Raw genomic sequence first — 25,379 nt, forward strand, 5'->3', positions numbered from 1 at the left:
CTAACCTTGGGATCGCGGAGATACCAGGGGTTTATCGGGGCCACTCTACCCTCCGACCCCAAGAGAGCGTCCACTACCAACCTTAGCGGGGAATGATCCGAGATACCCCTAGCTAGGTGTTTCACTTCCCTTATGGAGGAGGCCTGGGAGGAGGGCATCAGCACATAATCAAGTCTCGAAAGACTGCCGTGGGCCCCAGAGTGGAAGGTATATTGCAATTGCCCAGGATGAAGCAGGCGCCAGCAGTCGGTGAGCCCTAGAGCCTCCAGGAAGTCCCCCAACCAGGATTGTGACTTCGCGATTTCCCGGGGAGGGTAGCGATCACACATCCCCGACACTACAGAGTTGAAATCCCCGCCCACTACAAGCAGACCCTGGGGGACTCCCAAGACCACTCTTCCCAGATCCGCATAAGTGGTAGTCTGGAGACCCGGCGGCACATAAACGGAGAGGAGGGTAATAATCCTCCCCTCACAGCGCCCCACAATGGCGGCATACCGTCCCCTATCATCAAGGATGATTTCGTCAACTGCAAGAGGGAGGGAGGTCCGAACCAGAAAGCCCACTCCCCTGGAGCCAGAAGTGAAACCTGAGTGCGCCACGAGACGATAGCCACGCCTATTCAGTGCATGGCACGTATTGCCAAGCAAGTGCGTCTCCTGAAGCAAAACCACATCAGGGGACAAACGTCTCAACAGCTGCAACACCACACCCCGCTTGATCCTATCCCCCAACCCATTGACGTTCCAACTCAGTAACTTAAGTCCCCTACCCCCCATCCCAGAGATCAACCCCATCCCCACCCCACACCGGATGCGACACTATACAACAGGAGATCATCGATACTATGCCTTGAAGAAAACAATGAAGCGTGAACTGCAACTCTCCGACCCCCCAAAAGACCCCGTACATCTCACCCCCCACCCCGCACCCCTGCGTAAGACTCAAAAGCCACCCCAACTTGCAGTGTGCCTGTCGCCCTAACATACAACTATTCTACAAAAAGAACCCCAGAGGAGGAAGACTCACCCACCCCCCCCCGCCCACACCCCAATTAGACAGCATATTAGCAAACAATAATGGTATAGCACCAAACCACAGCCGAAAGTCAATACGATGGACCGGGAACCTATTCCGCCCCCTATTCCTGCTCCACCGGGCCTCCCTCCGCTCCACCGGAGTGTCCAGAGTGTTCAGAATGATCTGGTCCCGGAGGCAGCGTGTCCAACCAGTCACTTGCCGCCCCTGGATGATCAAAGAAAAATGTTCGGTCGTTGTACACCACACGTAACCGGGCCGGGAAAAGCATGGCGTATTTCATGTCTCTATTCCTTAGTCTCTTTTTCACCCCCTGGAATCCAAGTCACTGTTTCTGAACCTGCTGGGTGAAGTCCGGGTAAAAGCTGACTGTAGTGTTCTCATAAGCCGTTGGACCAGATAGGCGTGACGCTTGCAGGATCGCATCCCTGTCACGAAAGTTAAAGATCCGAGCAATCATGGGACGCGGAGTGGCTCCCTGCTCGTTCCACAGCAAAATATTTGCTGAGGCCCTTGGGTGCTAGATGATTCAGGACCAGATCCTCCACCAGCCGGTCCACCGAGGATGCTTCTGATGTTTCCGGGACACCAACCAGACGGACGTTGTTCCATCTTGCGCGGCCCTCAAAATCGTCCAGGCGTCGAGTGAGATAGTCACGGGCTGCTCGCAAGTTACCGACCTCTGCCTGTAAATCGGAGACGTCAGTAACAAGACTAGATGTCTTTAGATCGAGGGATTTGACCTTTTCATTGGTTTTCGCATGGTCTGCCCTGATCAGGGTAACATCGATAGCGACCGTATCCAACTTATGAGCCAGGGCATCATACTGTTGACCCAGAGTGGCCTTCATCCCAGCAATGGCGCCCATGACGTCCCTCAACGACAGTTCTTCATCCATCGGGGAGTCTTCTCCAATGGTGGCCGGTGGTTTAATCGATCTGCCCGGTGAGCCCTTGGCGAGGGTGTATCTGTCCATAACATTTGATTGCACGGAGCCTCCTCGCATTGCCGGTCTGGTCTTGCGCTTCTCTCCCTCAGGCTTGGTGGCCATCTTAGTTCGTGCGCCCCGAAGGGTAGTCTGAGACCTAGTCAAAATGGCTAAAACTCGATATGCCCGCAACAATTTGGAAATAAAGACAAGAACCTATCACCAGGTGACAAGTAGCAGGAGGCCGAATCGCCAGTTGGTAAATCGTGGGTAGGTTGAAAGCAGCAAGCCAGGGCGATCGAGACAAAGTCAAAGAGGTCCAAGCGCGAGAAACTAAACTGAAAGTAAATGACCGGGCAAGGGAGGCTCGCATGATCCATTGTTGTTCAATTACTGTCCGGCTGGCAGAGAAAGCGAGCCCGGGGGCAGCACCATGGAGCAGGCCGGAAAAGTTCAAAAGTCCATATCTTCGGCTCCCGAGGTCCAAATCGAAATCCAAAAACGGATAAACGATCAGCAGGGCCGTGCCAGTAATAACCCGTCCTCTAAGTCAGGATAGGGTACAGGATAATCGGTGGAGGTGGCGAAGGTCCGGGAGCCCTAAGCTCACGCGACCATCTTGGGTACGCGCTAAGCTCCTCCTCCTCCATAGAAGTCTTAAGTAGGTATTGTAGAGGTCCCAATAGGAGCTGCATGTTTGCTGCTCAGCCCACTCTCTTCAACTGTCATTCTCCACACACAAGCAGGCACACTCACATTCTACTCTCTCTGTCATCAAGCATTCCAACATTCCACGCAGACATCACATTCATTCTGGCTGAGCAGCTACGAAGGAGATGATTCAAGGTATAACACTATCCAACAATGACATGCTCATTTCCATCATTGGTACAGAGATACGTTCAGCGTGCCACAACAGTGACACGCACACTTTCTTGCTGCAACAGTGACGCGCACACTTTCTTGCTACAACAGTGACACGCTCACTTTCTTGCGTGCCACAACAGTGACGCGCACACTTTCCTGCTGCAACAGTGACACACATTATTATTTTTTTTGTATTAACTTTATGTAAAACAAGTGTGCTTTCAAGTTGTCCTGTGTTGTACAAGGGTGCTACAACAGTGACTCACATATTATTTTTGGTTTTTCATCTCATGTAACCTTTCCACAATACTATTGCTAGTTTGCTTGCATTGTGCTTTGTGTTACATTAATATTTTGCCTCTGAAATCATGCAGAATTTAATAGCAGCTCCATTTTTTCTCTCTTCACCAGGTGAACCTGTCATTAAATGGCAAAAATGGAAGAAAGTTTTTGAGCGGTATGCTAAGGTTTGTGGTGTAAGTTTAAGTGCAGAACACAGAACCTCCCTTCTTCTTCACTGCCTTGGATCTGAAGGCCAGGATGTTTTTGATTATCTACCGGAACTCAGTGATGCAGAAGGGAGAGATCTAAATGAGTATGGCATTTGTATAAAGAAGCTGGATAAGCATTACTTACCCAAAGTAAGTACCATCCTGGAGAGGTGCCAATTTTCAAAAAGGGTACAAAACGATGAAGAAACTATTGAAGGTTATATTACTCAAATAAGAAAATTAGCTTTGTCTTGCAAATTCTCTGATTCCTTGGATGAAAGGACCAGAGATCAGTTTCTGGTTGGGTGCAATATAGAAAACGTTTGTGAAGAACTGTGGTTAAAAGATGAACCATCCTTGGATGAGGTTATTCAAATAGCAAAGAGGGTGGAACACTCATTAAAATGTGTTGATACTTTAATGAAAGACAAACAGGTTTCTGTACAGGTAGTTAAAAAAACACAAAGGATTCCACAAAAAGTACCAACCCTAATAAAATCAAAAAGAAGCCTTTTGTACCTAAATGTTTTAGATGTGATAAAGTAGGACATTATGCCAATGATAAAAAATGTCCTGCTTTAAATGTTACATGTTCAAAGTGCAAAAAAAGGGGCATTTTTCAAATCTTTGCAAGAGCAAGTTTGATTCCTCTCAAGTAAAATCTGTAGATGAAGAGACATTAGATGAGGATTTTGTGTGTGGACAAGTAGTAGTCCAAGTTTCTTCTACTTCTGATAATAGGTCTTGCCCTGTTGACACGATTCCAATAGAAGGGGAATCCACAAATGTTCTTATTGATTCAGGGGCTAAAATAACCATAGTCTCAAAAAGTTTTTATCAAAACAAATTAGCCAACAAAATTCACCTGTCTAAAGCTGACATACGTCCTTTGGCATATGGTGGAGAGCCAATTCCTTTGCTTGGGTTTTTCACAGGACTTATTGAGTACAAAGGACGTTTTGCCCCTGGGAAAATTTATGTTTCACAGAAAGGAGACAGCATTATCAGCTGGTTCCACCAGTGGGAGTTGAATGTCATGCTCGATCCTAACTCATCCACTCATATTAAACTTAAAGATCAAATCAACACCATCAACTTAGACTCTAACATCAATCTAGTAAATTGTATTAAACAGAAGTTTCCTAAGGTATTTAGGGAAGATCTTGGTTGTCTTAAAGGTTTCAAACTAGATATCCCTGTATCATCCAGGAATTATACCTCGTCCATAACACCATTTGGAACCTATAGGTTTATTAGAATGCCTTTGGGCTTTTATCGGCGGCTTCTGTCTTTCAATGTGTTATGGAGAGAGTATTTGATGGTTGCAAGGGTGTGTGTGCGTCTATCAAGACAATATATTGGTTTTTGCAAAAAATTATAAGGAACATGAGTGTTTTCTTAATGATGTTTTGGGCAAACTTGAGGAAGCAAATCTTATAGTTAAGCTAGACAAGTGCCATTTTTGGAGTTTCGTACATTCATTATTTGGATCACACGATCTCACGTGAAGAGTTCATGAAATTCTTCGGAATGATTGAGTATTATAATAAATTTGTACAAGGTTTCGTCGATCATTGTGTGAGTCTAAGAGGTCTTCTCAAGAAAGGTTCTGACTTGGAATGCTGATTGTGACAAAGAGTTTAATACTCTAAAAGAGAAACTTGAAAATGCACCTAATCTTAGGAGTTTTGATCCTGGGAGGATTTCTATCTTTACCACTGATGCTAGCCTTAAGGGACTTGGTGCAGTTCTTCAACAAGAAGGTGATAGTGGGTTGGAGACTATAATGTTTGCCTCACGTGGCCTCAAAGATCCTGAGTCTCGGTATTCAGTTATTGAGCGTGAAGCCCTTGCTGTGTTTTGGGCTGTAAGGAAGTTTAAAAAGTTTTTGCGGGGAACGAAATTTGTAATCAAAACTGACCACAAACCACTGTGTGAAATCTTCTCTGAAAAGGTAATTGATTTGATTTCTAGTAGAATAACAAATTGGGTAATTGCTCTACAAGAGTATGATTTTGAAATTAGATACATCCCTGGTGTTGAGAATTGTGTAGCTGACACTCTTTCGAGATTGGTTGATGTGTCTTATGATGATGTTCAAGAGTTTGACAGTGAAGAGGATAACTTTCAGGTTTGCCCAGTTGCTGTGGAGGTTATTGATGAATGTCAATGGCGTCTCAAACTGTCCTTAGACCCTGTTCTATTGGAAGTCATGTTGTTGATGCAGAAAGGGTGGAATTCAAAGAAACAGGCTATGGATGAGGGTTCAAAGTTCTGGGGAGTCAAGGACGAGCTAGCACTATGTAATGATTTTCTGGTTTGTGGAACAATGCTGGTTCCTCCTTCCGAACTTCATAGGACTATAATCGATTTGGCTCATGAGACTCATTCACAGATGTCAAAAACAAAGGAGAGACTTTGTTCATCCTACTGGTGGCCGGGTATGGTTCTGCTGATTGAGAGAGTGATCAGAGAATGTGTGAATTGCAGCATGTGTGACAAATCTAAGATAGTGAGAGTCCAACCCATGGTCATTAGAGATCTTCCAAGTGGACCCTGGAAGGAAATTTCCTTTGATATTCTGGGACCCATTCACTCCCATCGGCAACAAGTTTTCATTTTTGTCTTACTAGACTTGTTTTCAAGATGGCCAGAAGTCCACTTTACGTCTAGTATAGCGACCAACTATGTTGTGAAATTTCTTGAATCTCTTTTTGCTAGAGAAGGATACCCGGAGTCCATTCTCACAGATAATGGAGTACAATTAGTTTCAAGGGAGATGGAGACATTCTTGAAAAACCGTGGTATCAAGCACAAGAAATGCTCCCTTTATCACCCAGAAACCAACCAAATGGTGGAAAGGTTTAACTAAGTTCTTAAAGAAACCATTTCTTGGGCTAAGAGTTCTGGTCTTAATTGGAAAGAACAAGTGCTTAAAAAAGTGGAGAGCTACAGGCTAACTCCACATTGTTCGACGGGTAAATCTCCATTTGTTCTTTTTAAGGGAAGATCCCCATGTACACTGCTGGAACCATCTTGGTTGAGGGATTTTGAAGATAGTATCAAAGTTTCTTCACATGATAATGGGGTCAGTCAATCGTGTGAAAAAGATATGGGGTGGCGTTTAAAAGAAGAAAAGAAATGCTTAAATAAAAAAATACATTTTGACTCAAAACATTCTACTAAAGAAACTCATATAAAAATTGGAGACTTGATTGTCATCAAGCTTCCTGGTTCTAAAGTAAAAATTTCTAAACCTATTAAGGTTATTTAGGTTTTCAAAAATGCAGTGAGAACTCTAGATCACAGAATCTGGAATTTAAATAGAGTTTGTGTTTGCTCTAGTTCAATTCAATCTCAAAAACCTATGTCTAGCACAAACAATATGTGTCAGTCTTTATCTCCACGTTGCTCTTCCAGAGCTATCAAGAAGCCATATTACTTGAAGGACTATGGGCCAGATGTAGGTAATTCTATTTTACCGATTCATAAATACCGAATTTTACCGATTCGTTATTTATGAATCGGTAAAATAGAAGCAGGGAGATTTAGGTGAATTCGGTAATTGAATTACTGAATCTGTAAAAATCGGTTTTTACCGAATCGGTAAATACCGATTCGGTAATGCTCATTGATTCCTATGGGCCTTGAAGCCCATAGGAATCAATGGGCAATACCGAATCGGTATTTACCGATTCGGTAAATACCGAATCCTGCAAGGGTGCAGGGGGTGTCACTTTGACACCCTCTAGCACCCCAAATTCAGGCACGTGTGACATGTGGCACACAGACATGCCCTAAGGGCATGTCTGTCTGTCACATGGCATAGGTGTGCATGCACACATGTGCATGCACACCTGGATTCGGTATTTTACCACCCAATTGGATTGGGTGGTAAAATACCGAATCTGAAAGGCCTTTGGGAATCAGAAGAGTCCCACCTACATCTGCAAAAATTTACCGAATCGGTAAATTTACCGAATCGGTAAAATAGGGCCCCTACATGCCAATTCCTAAATACCGGTCGGTAACGGCCGAAATCGGCCGTTACCGACCGGTATTTGGGCTCCTACATCTGGCCCTAAGTATCTTGATTCACATGCATATTTTCATCACATTGTATTGCTCTTGTAGAGCTATCAAGAAGCTGTATTACTTGAAGGACTATGCATCTTGATTCACATGCATATTTTCATCACATTAGTATTTTGCATTTTGTTTAATTATTTTTACTTATCTTTATTTAGTTGTTATCTTTTCTTTCTACCTTTTATATTTTTGTGTTAAAGAGGAAAGGTGTGTAGTATTCTTGATATCTTGAACATGCTCATGATGATATGGGTGACATCACAATAGTGGTTCTAAGCTAGGCTGGTGCTTTAGAATGTATCCTTTGAAATATACATGAACAGTAGCGGTCGGCAGTTGGAGTTACTGCAGGGTGGTGACGTGGGCAGGGGGAGGGGCAGGGTGGGGGTAGTAATGTATGGATTACGGAGTTTTACAGGTAAGTAAACATTTAAATAAATAAAACGAATTTCGTTGCGCGCACTGCATCACATTTGGTGATGCAGTGCGCGCAACAAAATTTGTTTTATTTATTTAAATGATTACTTACCTGTTAAACTCCGTAATCCATACATTACTACCCCCCACCCTGCCCCTCCACCTGCCCACGTCACTGCCCTGCAGTAACTCCTACTGCCGACCGCTACTGTACATGAAGCTGTTACCTGACTGGGCTGTGGCTTGGATGTGTCTCTCTTTCCTCTCTTTCCTTGGATTAAACCTAACAACTCATCAACCTTAACATGTGTCCTGCCTAATTCTTCATCTGAACATGGATCTTACAGGCATATTGTGTGTGTGTGTGTGTGTGTGGGGAGGTGCAGGAGAGTGGGGCACTAGTTGTGAGGTCCATACAGGAAGAGGATTGTACCTGTGTGAAGAGGGACTTCCAGGTGGTTTGAGGCTGGTGCTGTGGTATGAGGGGTGCAGGTGTGCGGAGCACCTGGCTCCGACGTCAGAGGTCAATAGGGAACTTGTGAATGCGTCCATCTGTAACTAAACTGGTGCTCATGTAAAGCGCTCGGATACCTGATATCTTCGGGTGCATATGAGATTGGTGCAACCAAAGGAATATGATCTCCTTTCTGAAACTATAAGGCCTCTGTCCCCTGAGTGCTAGCTATGCTATGTCCAACCTGAGAGATAACTTGGCTGTTCAAAAGCAGTCAGCTGAGATTTTTTCTATCATGCCTATTCGAAAGTACTTTCTCTTTCATACAATCAATAAGACAATTCTAAGAAGTTCAAAATCATTATAACTCATAAAGGAGCTTTTTACTTGCCTTTATTAGGTGTAACTATGTCCTTCTGGCTGTTCTATCTTTAATTTCTATCTAGGATTAGATCAATAATTTTCTTTTATTGGTCAGGCTTTTAGTATGTATTTTATTTTTTTGTAATGTACGTGACTTATTTGTTTTATGCATGCAACTATTCAGCTGAGGGCTATGTTTTTTAAGTTCGGTTTACACCATACAAAAACACTGAACAGAATAAAATAACATTTGCACCAAAAGGGCATCTGTCCTCAGAGGAGTAGTGGAACAGAAACATAATCTCTCACTGTTGCCAAAATAAAAGCTGCACACCTTCTATTTCACACATTTGCAGAACTGGCTTTGGACTGGTTGTTTTTCCCGAAATGAATTTGTGATCAAGCAATAGCCAAGTAAAGAAAAAAATACTTTTATTCCTGCCTGTGTTGCCCAGGTGTGTTTGCTTGGGTGTATGTTGCTTGTGCCCATATGTATGCCAGTGGTGTCTGTGTGTGGCAGTCTGTTGCCATGGGTGCATGTGCTATAAGTAAGACCTATTGACTATGTCAATATTTGTTTGTAGTTCTTTTGAATTTACAACCCATGGATCCCATAGGCAGGCAGTATTTGATGGTCTTCATGGCTTCATATTTGTGCCCATATGTATGCCAGTGGTGTCTGTGTGTGGCAGTCTGTTGCCATGGGTGCATGTGCTATAAGTAAGACCTATTGACTATGTCAATATTTGTTTGTAGTTCTTCTGAATTTACAACCCATGGATCCCATAGGCAGGCAGTATTTGATGGTCTTCATGGCTTCATATTTGCATGCAGTAAATATATATATATATATTTTAAATTAAATTTTTTATTAAACTGTGCAGTGGAGCAGGCATAGTATAACAATACATTAAAGTAAGAGATGCATCATACAGAGGTTTGGTGCAGAGTGGCAAAGTACAGTACAAAACATGACTAGTACATAACAGTCGGACCTCAATAGTACTTTGCCCATGGCATAGAATGACAAAACTTTACCCAAGAGATAGTGCTTCTGACACAGTCCCTCCAATCAGAGGCGGCACCAAGACGAGGACCGCCAACAGCCAGCACCAGCGGCCGCCGCGGACCAAGGGCCGGCGGGGAGCGTGGGAGAGGGAGCGGCGGGAGTGAAGACGGGATGGGACAGGGACAGGAGCCCATTCGGCTAGCTGTGGGACAGAATGGATGTGGGCTCATGTGGGACACCATGACTAATGAATAATGAAACCCCCCGCCCTCCAAGTAGGCGGGAAGACAGTAGCAGGAGAGCCCCTCATGCTGCAGGGGCATCCGGAATGCGGTGAGGGGGGCTAGTCACCTGTCGACGCGGTGGCAGCCTCGGATCCGGGGGCAGCAGGGGAAGCAGGTTCGCTGGTGGGGGAGCGGGACAGGAGGTAAGCGACTAGGGGGCCCCAGATATCAACCGGGCAAGACCTAGCCGGTAGCAGATCCCAGAACTCTGATAGCAATGTTTGGCAGCGAGAAGCATCCTCCAGCCAGGCCGACACCACGGGGGGCGGCCGTCGGCACCAACGCATAGCCACCCTACGCCTGGCCAGCACCAGGAGCATCGAAATCAGCCGGCGCGACGCATCCGGACAGGGCTTAACAAATCCGAGAAGGCGAAGAAGGGGGTCCGGAGTGATGGCAGTACCAGTAATCTCAGAGATCGCGGAGCAGACCTCCAGCCAGAACACCTGCACCCGAGGGCAAAGCCACGCCAAATGGGCGAAATCCACGGAAGGGGCAGAGCATCAAACGCAGGAATCCTCAGGAGTAAGTCCTAGACAGTGAAGCTGCCGCGAATTGCGATGAAACCTGTGCAGAAACTTGAAATGGATCAATTGGAGTCGGTAATTGGGGGAAAGTTTAATAGTTTGATTACAGCAATAAAGCCAATCAGCGTCTGAGATGTCCAAACCTAGGTAGGCACTCCACGCCTCACACGCCCGCGACGTAGAAATTGGAGAAGATAACAAAGCGGAGGCATACAGTCTGGTGACGAGCTTGCGCGGGGATGGTGAAGTATATAGCAGATCCAGAGCAGGAAGAGTAGGCGGAGGTCGCGGAAAGGTCAGGTGCAGTCGCCGACAGGTGGCACGTAGCTGATAGTACAGAAGGGTGTCCATCAAGGATGGCGACTCCGGGAGCGAATAAAAGGAGTCGACGGGGTACAGGTCAGCCACAGTCTTGAGGCCCCCTAGCTCTGCGTGCCGAGACATTCATGATGACTGAAGTGGGGGAAAATCCGGGTGATTAGTGATAGGCATAGCGCCAGCAGAAAGAAGAGACAGCCCGGCCAGTCTGCGCAGATAAGACCACGTCCAGCGCATCGTCCCCACCGTATTCACCTCCGACCTAGGGCGCTCCGCAGGGGCGAACAGCGCCGTGGCGAGGTGCCAGGGGGAAGCCACGTCAGACTCAACCACGACATGAGGCTGGTAGGGGGTGGGATGCAGCCAGAAGTGCAGGAAGCTGGCCTGAGCACAGAGGGCGTAAAGATGGAGATCGGGCGCACCCAGACCACCGGCAGCCATCGGCAGGGTCAGGACTTCATAGGCGATTCTGGGCTGTCGCCCCGCCCAAATCAAGGACACCATGAGAGAGCGCAACCGACGGAAAAAATAAGCAGTCAGGGGGATAGGTATGTTGGAAAAAAGATAAAGAAGTTTGGGGAGGACCACCATCTTGGCCATGGCTATGGGGCCAGCGAGGGAGAGGGGTAACCGATTCCACTGGGGGATCTTAGTCTCTAGCCAATCCACCGCCCGGCTAAAGTTGGACCTCCAGAGGTCGTCAGGGTCCCTGCTCAACCAGATGCTGAGATAGCGAGTGGGGCCCGACGCCCACTCGAAAGGATAGTCAGGTACAAACGGAAGAGTTCCGTCTGTCAAGGGGAACAGAACGGATTTATTCCAATTAATCTGGACCCCCGAAAGCCCTCCAAACCAAATAAGCTCATGCGCCAAGGGTCTGAGGTTTTCCTGGGGATGACGAATATAAAGGGTGATGTCGTCTGCGTACATGGAGTCTAAGAGGGAACGGGACAAAAAACCGATACCCCTGTGGGTGTGGTGCTGCCGAAGGCGAGCGGCAAGAGGCTCCATGGCGATGGCAAAAAGCATGGGCGACAACGGACACCCCTGCCTCGTGCCTCGCATGATGCGGATAGGGTCCGAGATCTGGCCATTGATGCGCAACCGGGCGAGTGGGTCAGTATATAACAATTTGATATTTCGCAAAAAATGGGCGCTAAACCCCATTCGCGAGAGGACGTAAAAAAGGAAAGGCCACTCCAGCGTGTCAAAGGCCTTCGTGGCATCAAGCAGCGCGGCCACGGCCGTGAGGTCAGGGGTAATTTGATGCAGTACAGAAAAAATTGTTCGAAGATTATGAGGGGTTGCCCTGCCCGGAATAAAGCCAGATTGGTCAGGGAGGGCGATGGTCGGCATCAAAAGGAGCAGACGGGAGGCAATGAGCTAGGCGAAGATTTTATTATCAATATTAATAAGGGAAAGGGGGCAGTAGGAGTCACACCGGTCAGCCGGTTTGTCCGGTTTAAGAAGTAGCGTCTGCGATGCCTCGCAAAGCGACGGTGGGAGCGAACCAGTGTCGAATGATTCATTGTACATGGCGGCCAGATGGGGAATCAGATCGGGGGAAAATTGTTTATAGAAGGCGGCGGGGAGGCCGTCAGGCCAGGCGCCTTGTCACTCGGTAGGCTGTTGATCGCCGCCAGTATTTCCTCCTTAGAGAAGGGTTCATCAAGAAATTTGCGGTGGTAGTCCGCCAGCCAGACCAGAGCAATGGACTCGAAATATTGATCAAAATCTGCCGTGGAGGGAGGAGCGTCGACAGAATACAGCCGGGAATGGAAGGCAAGAAAGCGGGACTTGGTCTCTTCGAAAGAGGTTGTGCGATCCGGTCCCCCGTCAACAAGGGCCGTGATGTAGGAAGAAGCACGCGGTGGGCGCAGTAATTTGGCAATAATGCGTCCTGGGCGGTCACCCTCCCCGAAGCGGCGAGCACGGCCCTCTCTTCCCAGAAAGGAGAGTTCGCGACCCGCCTCCTCCGAGAATTCAGAGTGCTTTTGAGGCAAATGCGCCATAGCATCAGGGCCAGCGCCGTTCGCAATGGAGGCATCAAGGTCCCGGATCTCCCCCTCCAAACGAGTAAGAGTGGAGCGAATGGCCCGAAGAACACCGGCCTGCTTGGATATACACTCTTCTTGAATGAAAGCTTTGAACCCCTCCCAAAGCGCAGAGGCCGAATCTACCGAACCTACATTGAGCTCAAAGTAAGTAACGATGGCGTGCGCGCCATGTGAGCGGCGTCCGTAGTCCAGGAAAGCACATCAGGTGATACCAGCCAGAGGTCAATGCGAGACCAACAGCCTCTAGCACCCGTAACGCACGTGCCGCCTCGGGGCACAGGTGACGCCAGACATCCACAAGTGAGTTGTCGGATAATATAGAAGATAGAGCAGCGGTTGCGCGTGGGTGAGAGCGGTAGGATCCTGACCTATCCATATCCGCAGATAATGTGACGTTAAAGTCGCCGCCCCAGATCACCGCCGAAGGGCCACAGGAGGAAATCAGCCGCCAAACATTATAAAATAACTCGGGGTCATCCATGTTAGGGCCATACACCGCAGCGATGGTGACAGGCTGAGCAAACAGCGACCCGTGGAGAATTACATAACGACCGTCAGGGTCAACTAAGGAGCAAGAGGTCCGCCAGGGGAGGCCGCGGCGCAACAGGATGGAGACACCTCTGGCGTAGGAGGAGTAAGTGGAAGAGTGGGATTCCCCCCAATACCTTGCGCAAAGCCTGGAGGATGAGTCAGGGAGTAGGTGAGTCTCTTGCAAGAGACAAATGTCGACCTTGTGGCGCTGCAAATGAGCATGCGTCAGTCGGGCCTTGCGGTGGTCGTTTAGACCGCGGATATTCCAGGACCAGCAGGTTAAGTCAGCCATAGTACCAGTGATGTGGGACAATTACATTCAAGGTACAAGACAGGAGGCCAGGCAGCCCCAAAGCCAGAGGAACCTAAACGGGGGGAAGGATCTGTGGAGGAACCCTGGCACAGCGGGGGCACAGAGCGGAAGGGGACAACAGCAGAGGGATTGCTAGTACAAGAGGGGGTGGGGGTGAGGCATAAAATGCAGAAGGGGGCCAGCATATCAAAGGCAAGACATGGGAAAGAGGAAACAGCCAAGAAATGAAGCAGAAAGCACAGCCAATTACACAGTATCGTTCAGTAAATGCCTCAATATTTGACCATAAAGAAGCAGCCACATCTGCACCGGAACCTGCAATGGTAAGATAAAGCCAGAACATGACTACAAGTACAACGACAACAAAAGCAAACCAACCCCCTTGACTAGGAGGAGCAACCCTGCCCACCCGCCCACCCAAACACCCCAGACATGCAGCGCACAGTACAACGTTTCCCACCGAATACCACCCCTCACAGCACTCAAGACAGGCCTAGGGTGTCCCCTCTCCCCCCCAAAAAAATCCAGAGTCAGAACCAAGCAACAACCCCACCGTCCACCCCCCACCCACACCAACCCCCCAAACAGGCTGAGCAGACCACCCACCCCACCCCAGGAAGCCCCAACTAGGAGGGTCAAACAAAAGAGTAGAATAGGGAATCATCCCACGCGGGCATGGCAGGACCCAGCACGCATGCCTGCAGGGACGCAGGGGGGCCAAGCTGTTAAGCTACCGACATCAACAATACAAAGTCATAATTAGTCGAAAGGATACAAGCGGCACTGTTCATTCAATGTCACTGAGGTGTCCGGACTCCCCAAGCTGCGTCGGGGGAGTGGTTGAACAGGACTCCTTTTCCAGTTTCTTGGCGAATGACATGGCTTCCCTAGGGTCCTGAAAGATCAAAGTGTTGGCGCCCTGGCGGACCCGCAGTTTAGCCGGACAGGCAAGTGAATAGGAGACCTCATGTTTGAGCAGGATCCGTTTAGCAGGAAGGAACTCCCGTCGGGCGGCCTGCACTGCAAGGGTGTAGTCCAGATAAAAGGAGAGGCGGTTACCCCGGTGGTCAATGGTCCCCTTTTCACGGGCCGCCCGAAGGATGGCATCGCGATCTCTGTAATGTAAAATCTTTGCAAAGATTGGACGCGGGGGGAGGCCAGGGCGAGGGCGAGGACCAAGCGAACGGTGTGCCCGTTCCACTACAAAAACAGTGGACAGGATGTCGCCAAAAAGTTCTTTAATCAATTCTTCCACGAAGTCCTATATTTTGCCGATGTTCGTGGATTCTGGCAGACCCGTTATGCGCAGATTACATCTTCGGGTATGGGCCTCCAAGTCTTCATTCTTTTCCCGAATTACAGCCAGGAGTTTATCCATCTGCAGCAGCTTTTGCCGGTCCTGGGTAGCCGAGTCCTCAGCGTCGGACACACGGGATTCAACGTGGAGCAACCTGTTGTCGTGGGAGTCCACCCGGGATTTCACGTGATCGAGGCGGGCTGATAGTTGATGAAGCTGAGCGGCTATTCCCGTGACAGTGGACTTAACGTCGAGCATGATGGCTTTGAGGTCATCCATTCGGGAAGGCGCGGGTTCGGACGATCCGGCAGCAAAGTCCGTGCCATTAGCGCCGGCCACATACTGCCGAGTAGAGCGGCGCAGATTGAAAGCGATCTTGGGTTGCCTAGGGTCGTTTTCCCCATGATGCTGGCGTAGGCGGGTCGACAGAGAACAGAGGGCCCCCCGGAGCAGAGGAGATGGGGTGTTCCTGGGCACACCAGCAAGGCGTCAGGGGGGCCAAGACCCGGTCACCAGTCCAAGGAGGTAGAGGTAGTTCAGCAGAGACCCCGGGTTAGCAGACACTGACCGCCGCCGGGACCCAGCTCAGATCACGGCAGAGCCACCCGCCAGCGGAGGGCACCAAAAGAGCGTCAGGGAAGAGGGCCCGTGAGCCCAAGCAACCCCGTCAACGGCCAACGAGCAGAGCAGGAAGGAGGGCGGCAGGCGGCACCGCCTCCGGGCAGGGCAGTCTCCCCAGAGGGACCAGAGGGTGGTGCGATGGGTGCCCGGCTGTAGATCCCGTGGGTGCACGGTGAGGGCAAGTCCGGTGGCCCCCGATGCCACCCCCCCGCCAATACGCGGAGGGAGGGAGGAGGGGGTAGAGGACCCAGGAGCTCACGAGTAAGCGGGCTGGCAGCGTAGGTTGGGGCCCAAGGCGGGCCGGCAAAGTCACAAGCAGGTGCCAGGAGGAGCGGGAGTCTGGGTAAGGCCAGCAGCTTCAGAGCCCGAGGGCCGGAGGAGCAAGAAGAGGCCCCCGGGGGCCGCGCAGTGACGGGCAGCGTGGGGGCGGCTCCCGAAGCCGGGGGGAGCCCCTGATGAGCAGGCGGGCGTCAGCAGGCTGGCCCTAGGAGCAGCAGGAGTCGTGGAGCAGAGGCGAGGTCGGTCGCGTCCGAGGGCCCCGAAGAGCCAGGCCGGTGCCACTCCGCCCCGCAGGCCCAGACACGGAGCGACAGGCCAAGCAAGTAGAGCGGCGGGGAGCATCTAGCGCAGGCCGCAGGCAGGCGGGAGTCCAGAAAAAGGTCGAGTGTGCCCCCAGAGGGGGGGACGCCAGTCGGGGATTCCGTGGGGGGCCGCCGCCCCCTCAGTATCGGCCCGGCGCCGCGGCACACCCCGGAGGGCAGAGCAGCAGCAGTGGGGCCGCGGCGCCAGCAGACCGGCCAGCTCAGCAGGCGGACCCCTACCCCGCCAGCAGTCCCCACAGACGGTGGCACCACTCACCCGTGTCAGCGGTGGCGGCGTCAGTCCAGCGGCAGCTCCCGATCTACGAGCCGCATCAGGGGAGGCCTCCGACCCAGGCCCCAGTGCAAGCCACGAGGTGCCGATCTCCGCCTGTGAAGGTCGTAGCGGGGTCTGCGAATGGTCAGTCTGTGCCACAGGAGCTCCGAAATCGCAGAGGGGCTAAGCAGTGCCCGGTGGAGTGCGATGTCAGCAGGATGATGGCGGATTTTAGAGCTTGGCCGGCAGAGCCCACTTACAGTGCGGCCATCTTGCAGCCGGCCAAGCCACGCCCCCTTGCATGCAGTAAATATTAATATGTCCCACTTGTGCCTCTAAGGGCTCTGCATTTCCTCAGTTTCAGTCCTCAAAATTGGACCCAGAAAATGTTTGGGCAGCTTGCTCCACACCATGCGATATCAAGTGAGTGACAGTTTTCCTGACAGACCAACTTTGATTTCAGTGTACAAAATATAGATAATCTGATTAATGTGGGTACTAAGCATATAATCCTTGAAATAGAAGTATATTTTTAGGTATCTCCTGGCATAAGCAGCGCGCATGCGCTGCCTCTCGCCATGCGAGGCCTTTTGCGATCAATTCAGCCAAAGCTGAATGCACGCGCGTACAGATGGAAAAATATGGCTGCTCTCGCCATTCACAATGTTAAACATGCAAGCGCAGGGACAACAAAATGCATGTGCATGTGGACAGCCCGACGCGTCTTTGTTTACTTTCATTAGCATGGGGATGTGCACACATGCTTGCATTTTTTTGTCCGTAGGCATGCATGGCGGCGGCGACCCCCCATCGGAGTTTGGAACTGTTCCCAGACAGGCTGAAGGGCCCAGCGGCAGTGCTGAGGAATCTGCCACAGCGCGCGCAGCCACCGCTCGACCCCAGGAGCTGGCACGAGGCTTCTCGGTCTAAACAAAACACCCGGTGGCAGATACATACTTCCTATCCTAAGTCGTGCTGGCTTTTGTCAACTGTACTTATTGCCCCACTGTCTACTGTTCTTCCATTCCATGTGTCACTCGCCACCTGAGTCGGTGTCTTCGTCTACCCTTTCACCTACCTGCAGCTTTCCATGCTTTTCTTATGCCCCTTTTGTTTGTCTGTCCCTCTGTGGCATACTCTGCCATTCAATCCTTCTCTGCCTACCATTTTTTCTGCCTGTTGCTCGACTTGTGCCTTGTGTCTGTGAATTCCCCTTGTTACATAAATCTTCGGTCTTCTACTCTTTTTGACTTTCCATGCCTTTCTTCCAGTCTCATTGTCCTCCTCTTTCCCATGTCTCTGTGTTTTCCCTCTCCCTTCATTCTGCCTCGTGGGGAGTATCAGTCCTGCTCTAGATCTGGCCTTCTAATTTCCCCGCTTCTCTTCCAGTCTGCATACGCCTTTACCTGTGTCTGGCTGCTCCTCAGGTCTTTGTATGACCTCATGTGTACCTGTTGGCCTATGTCTCTTCGTTAGGCACTCTGGAGTGCCTGATGCTTTTCCTGCCGCTCTCCTATGGTCTGTGTGACTGCTGTCAGCCGGCGCGCCTCCCACTCATTATCTACTTTTGTCTAGCTTTTCCCATATCTTCCTCTTTATACGCCTCTCTAACACTGACTGCCCTAAAACTCTCTCTCTCGCTACGTGCACTCACCCATGTCCCTGACTGCCCCTTGTCCCTGCCTCGGTCTTTGGTGGTCTCTGTTGTCTGTTCTTTATGCCCCTTACCCTTTTTTGTTTCTATCCCTCTCTTTTGGCTTCTCCTCTTGCCCCACTTCCTGCCTTCCTCTCTGCTTTCTCTCCGTCTGCATGCCTTTTCTGTATCAGCCATGCTCCACTTCTGCCCTTTCCGCATGTTTTCCGTATGTTTTCCTGTCCGTCTACTGGTCTGTCTTTTCCCTGTCCCTGGTGGTCCTTTTCACTGCCTGTCTCCTTGCCGCTATCCTGTCTTTGCCTGGCTGTTGACTGTGCCGGCTGTCTTTTGTCTCTTGGTACGACAACTCTCTGCCTGTTGCTTTACCAGTCTCCCCGCCACCCCCCCCCCCCCCCCCCGGTCTAGTGTTATGCCTCTCCCTGCCAGTATCCATCTGTCTCCTTTCCTTTGACTGCCTCCATGCGCTCTTCTGCTCTTCCTGTCTAATGTCTCCCTTTCACGTCCATTTGTCTCCCGCCCTGCTTGTGTCACTCTCCTATTGTCTCTTTTCATGACTGTTGACTGCCTGCCGTGGATTTCTTCTTAACTCGCTCTATTCACAATGCTTGTATTCCCCTATCGCATTTTATCTGTTTGACTGAATCTCGCCATCTATCTTCCGCTCCTCGCGCTGTCGGCCCCAGTCCTCTCTTTCAATCTCTCATCCCATCCCTGTCTTATCGTGTGGCTGTCGGTGATCTGATGCCTGCCTCTCTGCTCCACTGTCTCAACCTCTGGCTGCCTACAGTAGATGTCTCTCTTCTTCCTGCAGCTCCCTCCCCCATGACCTGCTGTTAGTATGCTGTGCTCTTCTCCTCTAACAATAAATCCTCCCAGCACGCAGCAGCGTGTAAAATAATGTTATGACACAAAGTAATTTGCAGTGCTTTTCCAAAGTCAATGGTTTAATTCGAACCACTTTTCAATGCTTGAAAACAGCTTAAATGAACGTAGAAAAGTTCAAAGTAAAGTTACTGCATCGTTGCAAAGATTTTCTCCTCTCTCCCAGGGCTCCATGGGATTAGCTGTCTGGCACCCCATCCCTTATGCAGCTTCTCCCCCTGTATTGACCTAGCTTTCCACCCTTGCACAGTCCCTCCTTTCCCTACACAGCTCTCCTACTTTACTTGTATCACTCGATCACCTTCTCGCACCTTTTCACCATCTTCATCTCCCACAGTCTCCCTCTTTTTTTGTTAACATCCATTTAAACCCTGCCTCCATTAATGTGTGCCTGATTGATTTGTATGAATTATGAAGTCATGCCAATGACACACAGCTAATCATCTCCCTCACCAAGGACTCCCTCACTGCCAAAGCCAACCTGCACCATGGTATGAAGGCTGTCGCCAACTGGATGGAAGACAGTCGGCTCAAACTGAACACGAACAAGACAGAGATCCTCCTCCTCGGACCCAATCCCTCCGCCTGGGACGACTCCTGGTGGCCCACCTCCCTGGGCACCGCCCCGACTCCTACCAACCACGCACGCAACCTGGGAGTCATCCTCGACTCGAAACTCACCATGGCCAACCAAATCAACACAGTCTCTTCCACCTGCTTCCACACCCTCTGCATGCTGCGCAAGATCTACAGATGGATCCCTACAGACACATGGAAAACTGTCACCCACGCCCTCATCAGCAGCAGACTCGACTACGGCAACGCCCTCTACGCCGGAGCCCCATCCAAGCTCATCAGCAGACTGCAAAGAATCCAGAACGACTCGGCACGCCTGGTCCTCGACGTCCCCCACCGAGACCACATCACTCCCCAGCTGAGAGACCTGCACTGGCTCCCCGTCGACAGAAGAATCACCTTCAAACTCCTGACCCACGCACACAAAGCACTCCACAACACCGGCCCAGAATACCTCAACAGCTGACTGTCATTCTACGTACCCAACAGAGAACTCCGCCCCGCCGACCTCTCACTGGCCACCGTCCCACGCATCCACATCAACACCGCCGGGGGCAGGTCCTTCTCACACCACGCCGCCAAGACACGGAACGCCCTCCCTGTATCCCTACGCCAGACAGAAGACCCACAGACCTTCAGGAGACTACTCAAGACCTGGGTCTTCGACCGCGAGCTGCAGCCACCCCCCCCCCCCCCCCCCAGCGCCTTGAGACCCTCGCAGGTGTGTAGTGCGCTTTATAAATTCTCTGATTGATTGATTGTTATGTTATGTTATGTTAATTGTTTATTTCTATAGCGCGCGGCTACTCAAAGAGAGTGTCCCGGCGCTTTATTGGAGAAAGAGACACAACTGCAGCATACTAACATAACACCAGACAAAAAAACTAACAGAAGAGTGGGCCAAAGATTCACGGAAGACCGGCTACTGAGTGAACAGCCAAGTTTTAAGGCCTTTCCTAAAAGCCAGTAGACTGGTGGCTCCCCGCAGGGCCAGTGGTAAAGAGTTCCACGACTGAGATGCCAACAGTCCAAAAGAGCGGCCTCCAAGGCGCGCTTTCTTTACCCGGGGGACCACAGCAAGGTACAGGGCTTCCGACCTCAGAGACCTGGTCGGATGATAAAAGACCAGCCTCTTTTGGAGGTACTTGGCTCCCTCCTTGTGCAGAGCTTTGTAGGCCAAGGTCAGCGCCTTAAAGGCGATCCTCTTGCGGATAGGAAGCCAATGTAAAGTTGCCAGCAAGCCCGAGGCCCTGGAGCGCCTACCAAGGCCAAAGATTGCCCTGGCAGCGGCGTTCTGTACCACTTGAAGCCGCTGCAGCAAGTACTCTGGAAGGCCCAGGTAAAGAACGTTGGAATAATCCAACCTGGACCCAATCAGAGCCTGGACTGTCAGCGTCCTATGTTCCACGGATAACAGAGGAAGGAACCTCCGGAGCATCCTGAGGATGCCAAAGCAAATGCCCGACACCCCCAGGATCTGGGATTTCAAGGTAAGCCTGTTATCCATCTTCACCCCCAGATTCTTAGCAACCTGAGAGGAGCAGGACGGAGGGAACATATCCAGTGGCCACCAGGTCTGCCAATCTGGCTCTGTGTCGCACCCAAAGAAAAGTACTTCGGACTTGTCGGAATTGCACTTAAGGCTGTTTAGATGGAACCAATGAAAAACAGCCCCAAGGCAATCCCGAATACTCTCCCCATCAAAGTCGCCTCCTCTCTTACAAGAGAAGAGGAGCTGGGTGTCGTCCGCGTAGGATACGATCTGGGCACCATGCGACTCCACCAACGCCGCCAAAGGGGTCATAATGATGTTAAAGAGGGTCGGGCTCAAAATAGAGCCCTGAGGGACCCCGACTCCCAGAGGCGGCATCACGGCGGAATCAGGCGGGGCCCAGATCGATTGCCGGCGGCCGGCTAGGAAAGAGGAAAACCAGTCGAACACCGTCCCCCGTAAGCCTATCTCGAAAAGTCTAGCGAGAAGACCATCATGTGGAACGGTGTCGAACGCCGCCGACAGGTCTAACATCACCAGCATGACTTTGCCCCCAGAGTCCAGAACCCCTTTAATGGTTTCCAAGACCTCCAGGAGCGCTGTCTCAGTACTGAGATGGGGACGAAAGCCCGATTGGGTGGCATGCAGGATCTCATTAGATTCAAGAAAGTTGGAGAGCACGCCATGGACGTGCTTTTCCAGAATCTTCGTGAGGGCCGGCAGCAGAGAGATAGGCCTATAATTAACAGGGGCCTTCGGGTCTAGACCAGGTTTTTTGAGCAAGGGAATCACCATCGCCTGCTTCCAGGTTCGCGGGACCACACCGAGCCTCAGCGAAAGATTTAAGAGTGGATTAGCCAGCGGGTTGATCACCTCCGCGACTTTCGCTAGAAATTTAGCAGGACATGGGTCAAGGGGAGAACCCGATTTTAAATTGCCCATGAGAGCCAGGGAGTCCAGAGCAGAGATTGAGGGAAACACACTCAACGTCGCTCCTGGCCCGGCCTGTGGCAGTGTGGTGATGTCGGGCTCAGTCTGGCCCGCAGACGCTGGTCCCAGGAATGACTCCTGGATGCGTTGGATCTTGCTCGTGAAGAAGTCAGCAAGGTCCGTGGCCCAGGTACCAGATGGTTTTTGGTCCGAGGTGTTAGACCAAGGTGAGGTGAATTCTCTCACAATGGAGAAAATCTCCTTGCAGGAGTTGGAGGCAGCATCAATTCTCCTGGCTAGATAAGCTTTTTTCTCCAGGCGGATGTCCCGGTGATAAGCCTTAACCACCGTTTGGTATGTCAACTTGGCAACAGTGTCATATTGTGCCCGCCAGGCTCTTTCGGCTACCTTGCACTGCTGCCGCGTAGCCGACAGTGCAGCGGTAAACCAATGCGCAGAGACCCGTTTCGGTGTCGGGCGAGATGTTACTTCCGGGGCAAGATCGTTTAGCCTGTCCACTAACCAGTCTTGCATGGTCTGCAGATCCCTGTCTAGATCACCTGAAAGAGGGCAGGGGTGGGCCTCAGCTGCCTGGGCCAGCATCTCCGGGGTTACTCGATGGAAAGCCCTATGGACACGACCCTGTTGATGTGCCTGGATAGGCACTGATTTAACTATGCCCTTGATCACAAATTTGGCAAGAAAGTGGTCAGACCATAGGACAGGAGTGATCTCTATACCCTCGAGAGGGACAGACGAGAAGACCTGGTCAAGGGTATGCCCCTTCTCATGCGTAGGCTCCTGAAAGTAGGGGATGAGCCCCAGCGGGGTCAGCGCCTCCGAGAGTTTGGCGGCAGCCGGGTCGGATGAATCATCCATCCGGAAGTTAAAATCGCCAGCCACGATGAAATGTTCGGCTTTCAGGGCCAATTCCACCAGCACCGTATCCAGATCTTCAAAGAAGGTGCCGGGAGTACCAGGTGGCCTATATACGAGCAGTCCCTTAAAGGATTGGTGGGGCGAAAGAGTGATAGAGAATGAGAGTGATTGATTGATTTAGAAAGTTATGATCGCCTACCACGGGCAGTGTCGGATGAAACCGGTGGGGGAAGTATATAGCATAACTGCCATAAGCATATTATAAAATAACTACAGGCTGCCCCCCACAGCACCTATACCCACATCTGCTGTGAAAGATTGAACACCAAAATGGCAAGCATGTATCCCAATTCAGTCCACAGTGTACTCTTTTGTGCAATATTGTTGTGCCAAATGTCAGCTTTACATATACCCAGGTCGACCAGTGTAAGAGATGAAAAGCTAGGATATTTTATTAGCAATTCTTGGTTAAATGTAACTGCAGGATGGCTTGGTTAACCCTATTGAAGGTTGCAGAGTAGTCCAGGAATCAGCAGTGTGGTACCGGTGGTATTCTTACCTATGTAATTACTAGAATGGTACTAGGTCACTAGAGAATGTTAAGGGGGTCTGGGGAATTATTGGAAGCATATGCAGGAGATCGGTTGTGTCTGCCTTTCTCTCCTCAGTGGTTATTAATCTGTTCTATTTCTAATAAATCCTTACTTGGAACTTACTTCCTCTCAAGAGTCTTCACTACACATTATTTGGCGACGATTGGGAACAGGATTTTAGAATTTGGAAACAGCGTTCACTTGTTAAATTTTGGAAACAGATTACAGAAGATAATAACAGATTACAGAACATTTTCTTCCATCTGGTAACCTCATTGATACTGCTTGGTAATGTATTTTTTAACTCATATTTGGCGCGAATAATCATCTTTAACCTAGCGTTTATTTATGCTTTCACGCTGACGGTTAAAGATCTCGCATGCACTTTTTAATTATTACCTTAAGCAGTGTTACCGCATTTGGAGTTATACTTATTCTACTTTTAGTGCTCAATTCCAATTGGATTTCTTACTGTTTTGATGTCCTCTAATCGACTGCATTCATCGAGCGGTAGGATACGTTTCTATAGGCATCTTTTAAATATACGCACGAGTCGTTGTTTTCTTCTGAACCTTTCACGCGCGACATTGTCATTCAACACTATTCCAATTCAACTCCGCTCCATCGCAAAGCATTGTGGAACTGTTAACTTCAACCGCAAAGCATTGTGGAACTGTTCAACTTTAACCCCACGCAACGTAAGAAACGTGAACTACGTGCCACCATTTTCAAAAGCCTTCTCAGTTTCATTTCGTCTAGTTTTTCCTACGGAGCTGTGTGTGAGCATCTTTCACGGAACTGTTTCCCTACGGAGCTGTTTGTGAGCATTTTTCACAGAATTGTTTCCCATTACAGTATTTCTGGCATTTCATCAATGTAATCAATTATTTAGTGTTTCAGCCTCACGGTATTATTCCACTATTGTGCATTTTTGTCATTTTCTCATTTCTGTGCAAGGCTCTATTTTCATTTGTTTCTCTTTCTTTTTCTTCTCTTATTTTCTCTTTATTATTCTTCTATTTTTCTGTTACAATGTCAAATATTGCTGCACCTCCACATTTTCTTCAAGTAGCAGGTGAACCAAACATTGAATAGGATTTGTGGTTCCCAATGTTTATTGCTTATGTAGAGGTATTGGAAAAGGATGGTTACTCAGCTAAAAGGAAGCTTGCGTTACTTAGACATTGTTTAGGAGGTGCAGGCATAAAGGAATTTGACAATTTACCTCCTATTGAAGATGCTGGAGATATGGATGTATTTGAGAAAGCCACCAAACAAATGAAAATTCGTTTTGGAAGGAAAATAAAAACAGTGATGGAGAGGTTCAAATGTTATTCACGTGCCCAAAAACCAGAAAAATCTATAGAAAATTATGTTTCAGCATTACGTTCTTTAGCTTGTTCATGTGCTTTTGACACCATTTCATATGAGCAAGTTCTCAGAGATCAAATAATGATGAAGACTAAAAGTAAAAAAAATTCAAGAAAGACTCTGGTTAGGCACAGAATCTTCACTTAGTGCTGTCATCAATATCGCAAAAGGAATTGAACAATCTGAATTATTTGTCTCTGAAATCAGAAAACAAACTTTGAAGACACAAAATACTGAACCAGAGGTTTCTTTAGTCAAAAATCAAACAAATTCTAATACAAATATAAAAAAAATTGTCAAGAAAGATGCTGATAAAAAAATTGTGGATAACAAAAGTTTCTCAAAAAGAAATACCATTGTGTGCTATAGATGTGGTAGTTCCAACCATGTTGGTAACTATAAAGGGTGTCCTGCATGGGACAAAGTATGTATCAAATGTAAAAAAAAAGAGACATTTTGGTAATGTGTGTCGTTCCACCCAAAAAATGTATTACATTTCTCAAGAAGAAGTCCTTCATAGTTTAAATTGCATATTGTCAGTA

This window comes from Lissotriton helveticus, chromosome 8 (assembly GCF_964261635.1).
Source record: "Lissotriton helveticus chromosome 8, aLisHel1.1, whole genome shotgun sequence".
In the NCBI taxonomy this organism is placed as follows: Eukaryota; Metazoa; Chordata; class Amphibia; order Caudata; family Salamandridae; genus Lissotriton; species Lissotriton helveticus.